Source organism: Gallus gallus, chromosome 5, assembly GCF_016699485.2.
Source record: "Gallus gallus isolate bGalGal1 chromosome 5, bGalGal1.mat.broiler.GRCg7b, whole genome shotgun sequence".
Taxonomy (NCBI): Eukaryota; Metazoa; Chordata; class Aves; order Galliformes; family Phasianidae; genus Gallus; species Gallus gallus.
The window spans coordinates 49,559,353-49,571,686 of NC_052536.1; positions in this window are offsets into that span (position 1 = coordinate 49,559,353).

Genomic DNA, 12,334 nt, shown 5'->3' on the forward strand with positions numbered 1-12,334 from the left:
GGCGTCACTCCGTACTGGTGTTTCACTTGTGCCATGCATGGAAAATCTGCTGCCCTGGTATAGATTTCCCCATGTAAGGAGACTGATCCTAACTCCCATACACTTAAAGGCCATTTATTCCAACCCCCTGCACTGAACAGGGACACCACAGCTCCATCAGAGCTCAGAGCCCCGTCCAGCCTGACCTCGGCTGTCTGGAGGGATGGGGCACCCACCACCTCTCTGGGCAACCTGTACTAGTGCCTCACCACCCTTACCATAGATGAAATTACCACAGATGAAATTACCATAGATGAAACATTATAAGTTGTGGCTTTTTTGGCAGCATTTTTTTTTTTTTTTTTCAAATCCAGTATTTGTGGGAATTCAAGTGATCCCTGGCAGCAGCAGGAAGCCCTGACACCCATGGCAGATGCAAAACATCCCTCACATTCCTCTACAAAAGCTGTTACCTGTGTGCACTGCTTCCACCATGCACTGCAGCAGGACACCTTTCCTCCTTTTGTTTTTGACACTGTAGCTTTCATTTCAGGGACAGTAACTCCTCACTGTTTGAATTCATTCAGTTCTGGAAAATGAGGATTATAACAAAGAGGTTTTTTTTCCTTTTTTCTTTTTGAAAGTTTCCATTGAAAGAAATTAAACTCAAAACATTGAAGAGTTGCAATTTTCCTTTAAGAATGCTGATAAAGCATTTTCCTCCCTTCTCTCCAACACTTAAATGGATGTTTGCAATCAAGCCAGCGTTCTGCTTCAGCAAGGCTCCTGGAGTGTGACGGGCTCTCTTTATGAATTAGTCATTTAATTTACGGAACGTAGGCTGGGTATTGTCAGATGCTCAGGTGTCCTCTGTGCCCCGACAGCTGCGCTCTCCCACATTACCATTCAGTAGGGGATAGAGCCTATGAGATGCTGCTCGGGCATACAGCCAGAGCCAGGAGCTGGACTGTCCCATCAGTTAGACTGGATGATTTGAAGATTGGACTAGATGATCTTAATGGTCTTCTCCTGCATTAATGATTCTATGATTCCATTCGATGATTCTGTCAGCCCAGCCTGTCCGGCCTTGGAGTGCTCACATGCCCTCCAGAATTCACCGTTCCATTTCATCAAGTTCTATGAGCACAGCATTGTAGCAAAAATACGGGGTCAGCACAAAGTAAAGTGGCACGGGATGAAAACCAGCAGCTCAGGCGTTATTTTACTGATACCAGGTTTACCCTCCACCTTGCTGAACTGGTGGAAATTTTGATCCAGTAGGAACAAGAAACTGACTTAAGATGAGGTCTGGGATGCTAAACATTGGGAAGATTTGGTGCTTAAAGCAAAACCAGAACACAAGCAACAAAAGAACAAAACTGAAGCAGCTGCCTGGCCCTGCCAGCCCCAGCTCCTCCATTCTACTCAGGCTCTCCCTTTGTACCACATTCGGTGCCCTGGTTACATTTAATGATCCTTTAGCAGAGGGACAGGACTCAAATTCAAGCTGCACCTCTCAAGTGTAATTGCAACTGAGGAGACACACCTGAGTTCCCCAGTTCACACACAGGCTAAGGTGTCACTGCCTACTTATAGCTGGGCTGGGTGAAATAAAGTGCCAAATTCATTACTGAGGCTTCAAACAAATTCCAGGCATGACAACAAGCCCGGTACTCTTCCTCACCCTTTTACCTTTCTAAGCCTAGTTCATACATGCAGAGCTAAGTCTTGTTCCAGGTGATTCAGAATAAGACCAGAAATGGAGCCACTGCCCACTAGAAGTCATCTATGTGACTTCCATATACATTATGAGAAAAAGAAGTGATTAAAATACTACACGGTTTTGGTGCATGGGTACAAACCATGGCCGCAAATATACTGGCAGAAACCCCCCAAATTTGGTGGCATTGCTTTGGACCCACTGCAGCTGAGAGATGCCATTGGACACAGAGGGGAGGGAAGAAAGAACAGAAAAAGGGTGCTTTGAAACCCTGCTTTACAGAAATGTTCTTAATCTATACTATTAATAATATTAATATATGTACCATAGTAGAAGTGGTCCAAGAGCTGCCCACAAGCAGTGTAAAAGCAACAATTCAGTGTCTCTGCAGTTATCTGCCCAGAGTATTCTTGCATTGCTAGAAAAGCCTGAATTAAGTTAACTTCTTTCTCCTTCTTTTTTCCCCAGAATAGCTCACATGCATTTCTATGAAGATATAAACTCTTTCTGCCATGCAGAACTCTGCCAAGAGCTGTGCTTGCTCTTCCAGATTTACAATAAAAATGGCGTACAAATGACCTAGATACATAAAGCATGGCACTTACGTGGGGGTTTGGCTAAGTCCACCATACACAGCTAATCAGAGAGCACACAGGCTTGGGAGAACACTGTGATGTGATCCTATGGAGTCTCAACACGTGAGTGTGTATAGGTCATGGGAGGAGAGAGCAGCAATACCTGATTAATGCTGGAAAGTATATTTCATATGCGTTTGCAAAACTGAGCGGCCAAAGGAGAGAAATAAGAGCATGTGGAGGTATAAATCAACCTGGTCCACCAACTTGGTGCCTGACTTGAAGTCATTTGACCTCTTGTGTTTCAGCCCCATAAAACTGGATACATGACTGATTTCCAAAATGAGAACCAGATGCTGCTGTGCTTTAGCAAAACCTTCCTGCATATGGAGCTACGCCTACTTACAAGGAAATTTCCGCACGCTGCGTATTTTTATGTTTTGAATTCAAAACGATGTAAGTTCTTACAAGTTCATGGTAGAAGCACGATGCAGGTGGTGGGATGAGACCATGTTCTACATCAGAGCAGAATACAGCTGTTACTATAACATGATCCCACCTGGAGTAGTCACAGACAGCAGCACTTCTGTAACATCTACAGTAGACGACGCATGGCAGTGGGTAGGTGTGAGTACTGTACCACGGCGAACCACAGTTTACAGGAGTTAAACATACACAATGAGATGGAGGCACAGAGCATGTGATGCTAAACACCACGTATCTAACAGTCCTAGAGTGACCATCAGCTCTGCAGAGAAAGATGCCAGAGGAAAGTCTAAGAGCTGATTTCCACACCAAATTTACTGTGAATAGCACTGCAGTCCAATACTCATGCTGATATTTCAGGTTTTGCATGGCACCACTAAGTATTTTACTTTACCCTCTCAGTTTTCTTTTCAGTGCAGTTTAATAAAGTTTAAGACCACAGCTGGAATTCACAAGTTGAATTTCATCAGGACCACACATGTCAGCACTAACTCAGAAAACTTATTTACGCCACTCTTCCTCAGCCTACCAGGAAAACAGTAAACTCTGCATTGAATTTTCCCATAATTAAGATAGGGCTTCCCTTTGTGCATTTGTTTTTTGTCTTTTTGTTTGTTTGTTTTTCCTAGGGTGATACCATTTCCCTCTGAGTAATGGATTACTGCCAACTCAAAGCAAGATGCGGTGGATACAATATACACCAAAGGGCAGGAATCTCTGATGTACAAAAACAGTAGATAATGCAGATACTCAGTTTATACCACAAAAGCTTAAAATAACCCTAACTGTGTCCATGCAGCCGTGCTCACAAATCTTCAATCCAATTTTCCTCTGTGATCAAGTGTGCACAGAGGTAATTCCCCTGGCAGTGGACCTGCATCAAGGTGCGTAATGCACTGAATGTGGGCATTTGATAAGACAAGCGGTAATGGCCTCAAGTTGTGCCAGTGGAGGTTCAGGTTGGACATTAGGAAAACTGTCTTCTCAGTAAGAGTGGCAGTGCAGTGGCACAGTCTGCTCAGGAAGGTGGTGGATTCACCTGGAGGTCCCTGGAGACATTCAAGAACCGTAGAGATGTGGCACTGAGGGATATGTTTTTCTGGGCATGGTGGGATGGGTGGATGGTTGGACTAGATTACCTTAATGGTCTTTCCAATCTTAATCATTCTATGATTTGGACCATTTCGGGCCTCCTTTTGAATCCGTGGCTTTCCCCACAAGCTGTGTCTTACTGAAGATCTCAGGTAGCTGAAACAAAGGAAGGATTTAAAAAGAGAGGTTGTGATTCCTTATGGTGCAACCCAACCTACTCCCTACTGCACTAGAGGCTGGTGGATTTGTCCTGCAGCCCAGAGCAGAAGTTAGCTAACATGCACCAAATTGGATAGGAAGCTTATTTTCAGCCTTTGCACTCCTACATGACAAGCACACAAAGCGCCTATTAAAGATTAATGCAGCAGGCCCCCAAAGATGGGAGCTCTCTGAAAGGCACAGCGCAGCAGGCCTTCGTTAGTGCACGCGAGCAGATGGACACACTGCTGGGAGCCGATGCACGCACTGTGCCGCACTGCACTTCCTCCTCCTGCCTCTTGCCTCTGAACTTTGCAAGCAGTCTCCAAGTATCCATAAATGATTCAGAGGTAGGCGTATTAATCAGGGGTAAAGCGTTGCTTGCTGGGCTGTAGGAGTCCCTAGGCTGCTGCTCTGGTTCTGGTTTCATCCCAACCTTCAGCACAGCCATTTCATTTGACTGAGCTGAAGTCACATATGGAGATTTGCTTGGGTTTTTCCACATATGGAATTGCATGGGTTGGGAGGGACCTCAAAGTTCCCTCCCCCTGCCACAGACAGGGTTACCAACCACTAAATCAGGCACTAGATCAGGTTGTCCAGGGCCCCATCCAGCCTGGCCTTGAACATCCTCAGTAGTAGGGCATTCATAGCTTCTCTGAGCAGCCTGTGTCAGTGCCTCACCACACTCTAGGATGTACTGATTAAGAGCATTGACACTCTTTGCATTTTTCCTCTTTTCACTCCAAACTTAAAAGCAGTCATTTATATGTCTAGTTTTTCAGAAATCTTTAAAATTAAAAAGACTACCAAACAATTCTTCTGATGCCTACACAACGTGACATTGATCACTGCTGCTTAGCAAACTGGACAAGAGTCATTATACACAACATAAGAGTTTGCATAGAATCTAGTGGTGAGATTGCCATGATTTAAGAATTTCATCTTCGGATTAATGCGTGGAAATGTGCATGCAGTTACCAAAACCCGTCACTGTTCAGTCTTTGCCTCTTCTCCTTTTTGGACATTTGCTTTTCTGTTGCATTTCTTGTGCCGACTCTGAGCTTTCTACATGAAAAATGAAATAGTTCAAATATTCCACATTCCTATCAGCAGTCGCCCGATGTTGCTACACACCCACCTCTCTTCTCTCCAGGACGCAGCTGCCTCTGTTGGATGCAAACAGGCCAGAGGGAGCTGGGCCGAGGAGCCATGTCCCCAGACTACAGAACGGAGGGATGGACAAAAACTTTTTGGCAGAGCAAATGGTGAGACTTGCCTCTGCGTGTCCTGTGCTCTAATACAGAGATTTGGCCCGTGTTGTGTTCAGCCCCAGCACTGCACAGCACCCTGTGTGATGCCAAAGCATCTCCGATGCTTCTCTGGATTTGTAAACTGGAGCATTGCTTGGCTTTTCACTGACCGTGCATCTGATTCTGTGGCATCTCTGTATCTTGTTAAACCATCATCCAGCCAAGCAGTTTAGCCCACAGCCTGTAGCATCATGCAAATGAAGCTGTATTACCAAACACTGAAAAGGAAAACATTTTTCAGAAAAACACGTTTGAAATCCTTGAACAGTCTCCTCTTTCTTCAATGCAGCGTTTCCAAGTGGAGGAAAAAAAATACCTAGACCTGCTTCCAAAAACATACTACTCACCATAGAAACTATAAACTAAAACAACTCTACTAGTGATTGCAGCTCAATGGAGCATTTTAGTTAATACGTTATTTGAGTAAGAGGGATATTTGCAAAACATTGCTGCAAATCCTGCCGTTTGCTGTATGTGGAAGGGCTCCAGCTGATTTCAGCAACACTCCACCCATAGGGAGTAGGCAGCAGAATGAGGGACACAATGAGCTCTTGCTTTTTTTAACCAAAATAACCTATCAGCAGCCATGTTTCAATGTAAACTAATCAGGATTAAACATGGGTTTGGTTCCCTGTCGCAGTCCAATTTTATTTCTCTCTGTCCCCGCAGAGCAGTTTGAGATTTGCTTTCACGCTGCTGTGTGGGATGACCACCACAGGCTGTGCATGTGGGTAGCCAAGGTTGGCTGTGGGTGCATGGGATCGCCAAGCACAGCTGCACCATGAGGCCACGCTGGGCTCCTGCTGGGACCTCCACATACCATAACCCCAGGGCTTCGAGGCATTCATCCCACAGCTCCTTGTGCTGCCCCAAGCCAACCTATCCCATTCTTTCTCCTTGCCAGTACTGGGAGAACATCTCTGTCTTTCTTGGCACAAGTGGAAAAATGTAAGAGGGCTCAAGCAGGGTTTTACAGCCTGCATCCTCCCTGGCTCTGCTCCTGCTCACACCAGCTCACCTGGCCAAAAGTGCCATAAGATTCATACCAGAGGATCTTTGTGCATGAAATGATAACAAAAGGTTTGATCTCTGCCTAGTTTCACAACAAAGAGCGTGTCCTTTGGACCAGACTTCTCTTTCTGAAGTCCCAGCCATTCCATTTAGTACAGGTTGATTTATACCTACCCATTCTGTGGTTCCCATGAGAAGTCACAAGCTGAGTTATAAAGGCAAACCTCTAAGTAAATTTATAGCCTACATCAGGTTTTTCATCTTGGAAAGAAGCAAAGCCATAAATTTCCCATACGAGTGCATCAAAAATCATCCCCTTTTTGATTCATTGTGCTTGAAAATCTTTCTGAGCCAGAAAATGCAGACCTCACTGGGATATTCATTTTGAAAGTTGAGCAAAGGACTGAAGCATTGCTTGGGAAGTCTGCTCAGCACTCCATAAGATGAGCAACCCAGGTATGCAACTGCATATGTGATCTTCCTTCTGACAGAGTGAAAGCAGCCTCTCCATCACACACACAAAAAGCAGATGAGCACTCCAAAAGAGGCCAGTGCTTTGGAACACGAACGTTCAGAGTATCAAGTACCTGTTTAAAGACACTGAAACAGCTATTGCAAAACGCATTACCAATTGAAGACACATGTATCTGTGCAGATATTAGCAAAGCTGGGTGGTCCAGGCACAGGGACCTCGGAGCTTTAGGACTGACAGCTCCAGGTGTGCAAAAAATTCTGTAATTGACTTTAAATTGCAAGATATAAAACAGATAGATCCGGGCTCCCTGGTTGCTCTTTGCAGAAGAAAGAAAAGAGGTACTGCATTTTCAATCATTTCTCTGTAGCACAAAAGGCTAAGACCAATCTTTAGAAAAACCCCAGATTGAGATTCGATGATAGTGTCCTGATTTAGGATGTTGGAGTCATGAGAGAACATGATCTAGGGAGGAATAAAAACATAAGTCAGATAAAAAGGCTCCAAGATCCCTCACCATATCAAGCCTGCTTTCTGCTGCTGGGCCAATCACTGGGCCAGACACATCACAGAATGGCCTGTGTTGGAAGGGACCTCAAGGATCATGAATCTCCAACTGCCCCACCACAGGCAGGGCCACCAACCTCCACATTTAGTACTAGACCAGGCTGCCCAGGGCCCCATCCAACCTGGCCTTGAACACCTCCAGGGACGTGGCACCCACAACCTCTCCAGGCAGCCTGTTCCAGCACCTCACCACTCTCGTAGTAAAGAACTTAATCTGAGGACATAAGCTCCAGGGCCAGGCTCCTGTGCATCTTGCAGATCAGAAGGCTCACCAAAGCAGACACTGAGGTGCCCTACAAGGCACGTGGAAAGATTAAAAGAGGAGAGATTTAGACTGGATATAAGGAAAAAGTTTTTTACAGTAAGGGTGGTGCCCAGAATGCTGGTGGATGATATTCAAAGTCCGTCGGGATCAGGCTTTGAGCACCTGATTGAGCTGTAGATATACCTGAACACTGCAGGGTATTTGGACGTGGCTCCAAAGCACCTGACTTGCACAGGAACAGCTCCTCCATGTTTCTAGAGGAGCTTGTTACCATCTGGGCACTTAGGAGCAGGTTTCTCCGTATCATCATACAATCACAGAATCGTGTGAGTTGGAAGAGGCCCTTAAGGGTCATTCAGTCCAACCTCCCTGCAATGAACAGGGACACCCACAGCTCCATCAGGTGCTCAGAGCCCCGTCCAGACCTTGGCTGTCTTCAAGGATGAAGCATTCACCACCTCTCTGGACAATCTGTTCCAGTGCTTCATCACCCATACTGTAAAACACTTTGTCCTTATACCCATTCTAACCTCCTCTCTTTTAGATTAAGACTGTTTCCCCTTGTCCTATCACAACAGATCCTGCTAAAGATCACCTGCAACGAAGAAGGTGCTTGAAACTCAGATGTTTCTTTGGCATCTAAATAGAATGTTTTAAGAAATGCTCTTTGTATAGGTGCAGATGGCCTGTGAGATTTTCACACTTAACCCCTCTAGTAATGAGTTAGGTATTATAAAATTCTTATCCACATCTGTCTTTTCTGGAGACACCTTTAGCTTTTTGGGGCAAAGGCTGTTTTTCCTGAGTCCAGCCAGTGTCCAGCAAAAGACAGCTGTGCTCCCATCGTGTCTGCGTGACACAGACCACAGAAAGCCAGCAGCTGGGAACTCCTCTCCATCGTGGCTGCTGCAGCAGTGCTACCAGTGACTCACGACTCAGTACGCTCCGCTTCCACCAGGCTTTTCATGGGCAAAGGAGGTGTTTCCACAGCACAGATGCAGAGGAAGCCGCAGTGACTGTGTGTGTGTGTGTGCAGGAGTTGGGCTCTGCAGGCACCTCAGCTGCTCCTTGTCACACCAGCCACGTTCTGCACCCCTATTGCTAAAAAGCAGTGGAGGACAATAGCTATTAATATTTTCTCCTGTTGGGACAAGTATCCCTTGTTTAAAAATCCACACCTCTGTGCACACCTACGCAGTACTCCGAATCACTGCAATATGGGGACTCGGATGCTATGATTAATATAAATATTCCTTTGTATTTGCTAAAAGATTTAAGCTCTCCCTTCACACACACGCCCCTGTGTGCCTCTGCGTATCTGATTATAGGGGATTATAATACAGCGCTGTTATTCCTGCAGGGTTTGATTATTTAACATTGTACTGAGCAAAGTTATCAGAGAGATCCTGACGGACAAAAATAACTCGTTGTTTCTGATGTGGTGTTTGCAAAGTAGGAGCCAAAAATAGCTATTGGCTGGTTGGCTTCAAATATTGCTGACCTTTCAGCACACCCAGCAGAAACGGCCAGGGCAGAAATCCCTGTGCTCTGGGCGTGCAGAGCAAAACGCCTTCCTCTCATCTTTTCCATGTGAGTCCTGTTAAGCTTGGATCCAGTCCTGTTTGCTCTCAGTCCCGTGGGCAGCGCGCAGAGGGGACTGTGGTGTCAGCTCCACAGGGAAAACTTTCTGCTCTCCCGGGAAAAGACGTCTGTGCCAGCACCTGCTCTGCCCTATTTCGTGACCATTTTAGCTGTTCGGTGCCATCACAACTGTCAGTGGCTTTTGAAATGCTTTTTCTGAGTCTAACCTGGAAGCCAGGAGACCATTCCTAACTCTACTAAGGCATAGCGTCCAGATTTCTTAGAATCACAGAATCATTAAGGTTGGAAAGGACCTCTAAGATCATCTAGTCCAACCATCAACCCCCACCATGCCCACTAAATCATTTCCCTCAGTGCCACATCTCCACAGTGCTGGAACACCTCCATGCATGGTGACTCCACCACCTCCCTGGGCAGCCTGTGCCAATGCATTACTGCTCTGAGGAAAAAAAAATCCTAATATCCAACCTGAACCTCCCCTGGGACAATATAAGGCCATCACGTCCTCTCTTATTCCTATTACCTGGGAACAGAGGCTGACCCCCACCTCAGCACCATCTCCTTTAAGGCAGTTGTAGAGAGCAACAGGGTCTCCGCTGAGATTCCTCTTCTCCAGACTGAACGATCCCCGTTCCCTCAGCTGCTCCCCATAAGACTTGTGCTCCGGTGTCCCCACCAGCTTCACTGCCCTTCTCCGGACAGTCTCTTGTGCTTCGATGTCTCTCTTGCAGCGAGGGGACCAAAACTGAACACAGTACTCAAGGTGTGGTCTCACCAGTGTTGAGTACAGAGAGACATTTCAGACCTACCTTCTGTTTACACCTCTCCATCCTCTTTAGGGGCTTCCTTAGCACCAATACAGAGCTGGACATAGTCCCATTTCAGAGCACAAGGATTCGAAGTCCTGCACGTGTCCCATTTGCTCTTTCTCAGCCATGCAGGTGACTGTGCCATATCTCTCCTGCCCCTTCTTGCTCCTTTGCAGTGTCTCCTGTCTGTCATTTCTCCTTCTTGCCCTTCTCCCATCTCCTGTTTAACTGAAAGAAAATCCCCAGAACACACAGGAGTGAAGGCACCTATTAAGTTAGGGAGCTGACACCTGGAGACATCAAGAGCAAGTGAAGGTGATAGCTGGAGGAAAGGGCTTGTGTTCTCCTTCTTTGGGATCTCTTGCTGCCCTGGGACCACCGCTGGACAAGCCCAGGAGGTAGGTGACCCCACAGGGCTGGGATGAGGTCTCAGAAGATAAACCTTATGAGAAGCAGCTCCAGCACGTCCCTAGGCACTCTTCCTTGCCACAGAGAACACTTCTCCATTTGCAAGATACAAAATGAAGTAAGACATCAGCACAAAAGTTCATTGCTGGTTTGCAGGAAACATCTGCTGGTGCTAAGAACTTCAGGGAAGCTCCAGTGAGCACCAGGCCCAGCACTCTATGGGGCAGAGACAGCGGCTGTGAGGAAAAGAGAGTGCAATGCTGCTTTGACAGCTCCACAGTTCTCTTCCCTGCAGTGCACAGAGCTTGTGGAAAGGAGAGCTGGGGGGAGAATTCACCTGTGAAGTCCTGCAAGTCTTCCCATGCAAACTGTGACTGTTACTACGGCTCATACATTAAGCTCCATTTACTGGAATTTTCACTGAAAAAGGCATCCTTGCTACAACACCCGCATCAAATTTTAAATAATTCCTTCAACCATTTCATAACATGGGCAAAACAGTGCACTTTTTTATGCTTTATTCCCAGAAACTGCTGTTTTAGGTCATCTTTAGGTATACAGCAAATATCAAATCACTTGGCTCCATCAGAATATTTTCAAATATTATATTTCTCAGGTTAAGAAAAAACTCATTACTCAGAGGGCAGTGATGCCCTGGCACTGCTGCCCAGAGAGCTGTGGGTGCCCCATCCCTGGAGACGTTCAAGGTCAGGTTGGACAAGGCCCTGGGCAGCCCGATGTGGTGGCAGATAACCAGCCCTTGGCAGGGGGTTGGAGCTCAAGGATCTTTACAATCCATTCCAACCTAAGCCATTCTATGACTTCCGCCCAAACAGTGAAAGACTACAGAGTGAAAAACAGTGGAAAAAGGGTCTCCTAACGAGAAGCACCAGGTGCAGAGCTTTGCTTTCGGGCAGCTCTGGAAGAGCAGCCTGCAACAGAACAGCAATAGGTTTTTCCAAAAGTGATGCTGGCAGCAAAAGTATTGCAAAGTTTGGTGTACACATGAAACAGTGAAAGGAGGAAGGTGATTATATACCTATGTAAGGTATATATACTTATATAAGGTAAATTCTACGGATTCTGATAGTACTTGCTCCTCCAGCAATACTGCAAGAAGCACATGTGTTGGTCAGACACTGAGAAACGCTTTACTGTGGATCTGCTGGGAAAGGACTCATCTGGCTTCTGAATTTCTTTATAATGGTGTCAGCCTGACTGGCTGGGGAGGGATGCTCCTTGCCAGCAACAACCTCGCTTATCTACCTCAAATTTGTTTTTCTGCATAAGAAACAAAATATGGGGGAAGAGAGGGTGAAAGCAGAGGAGAATGAGCATCCCATCTTTGAAACTCAGCCAATCTTAAACCTGGTTGGATCTGCATCAATGATGTGGATCACCATGGCAAAGTCATTTCTCCATGCCTGAAATCCCTGCTGACACCAATAAATATTTTGCTTGCAAAATAGGAGCAGGAATACGCAGCAGAGAGTTCATTACTGAGGATTTTCCATTAACCCTTTCACCAGTTAAGACAAAAGCTTGCCTTGCTTCGATGGCAAGTTGATCTCAGGAACTATCTGCAGGTGAATCAGGCACCAACAGCAACAACATCAGACCTGCCCTGCTTTGTATTCTGTTGCTTCGCATCCCTATTTTATCACTCGTCAAAGACAAGTGTACGTTCTGCGTGACAAGACCATCACATAGAGGGTTTGCATACAAAGGGCAGATTACAGAGAATTGAGAGTAAAGCCCTTGGGGACACTTGTGCAAATTGCAGCTGAAACAGATGGTATTTAAACAGAAAGTCTGGGCACAGTTAGGGAGGGAAGAG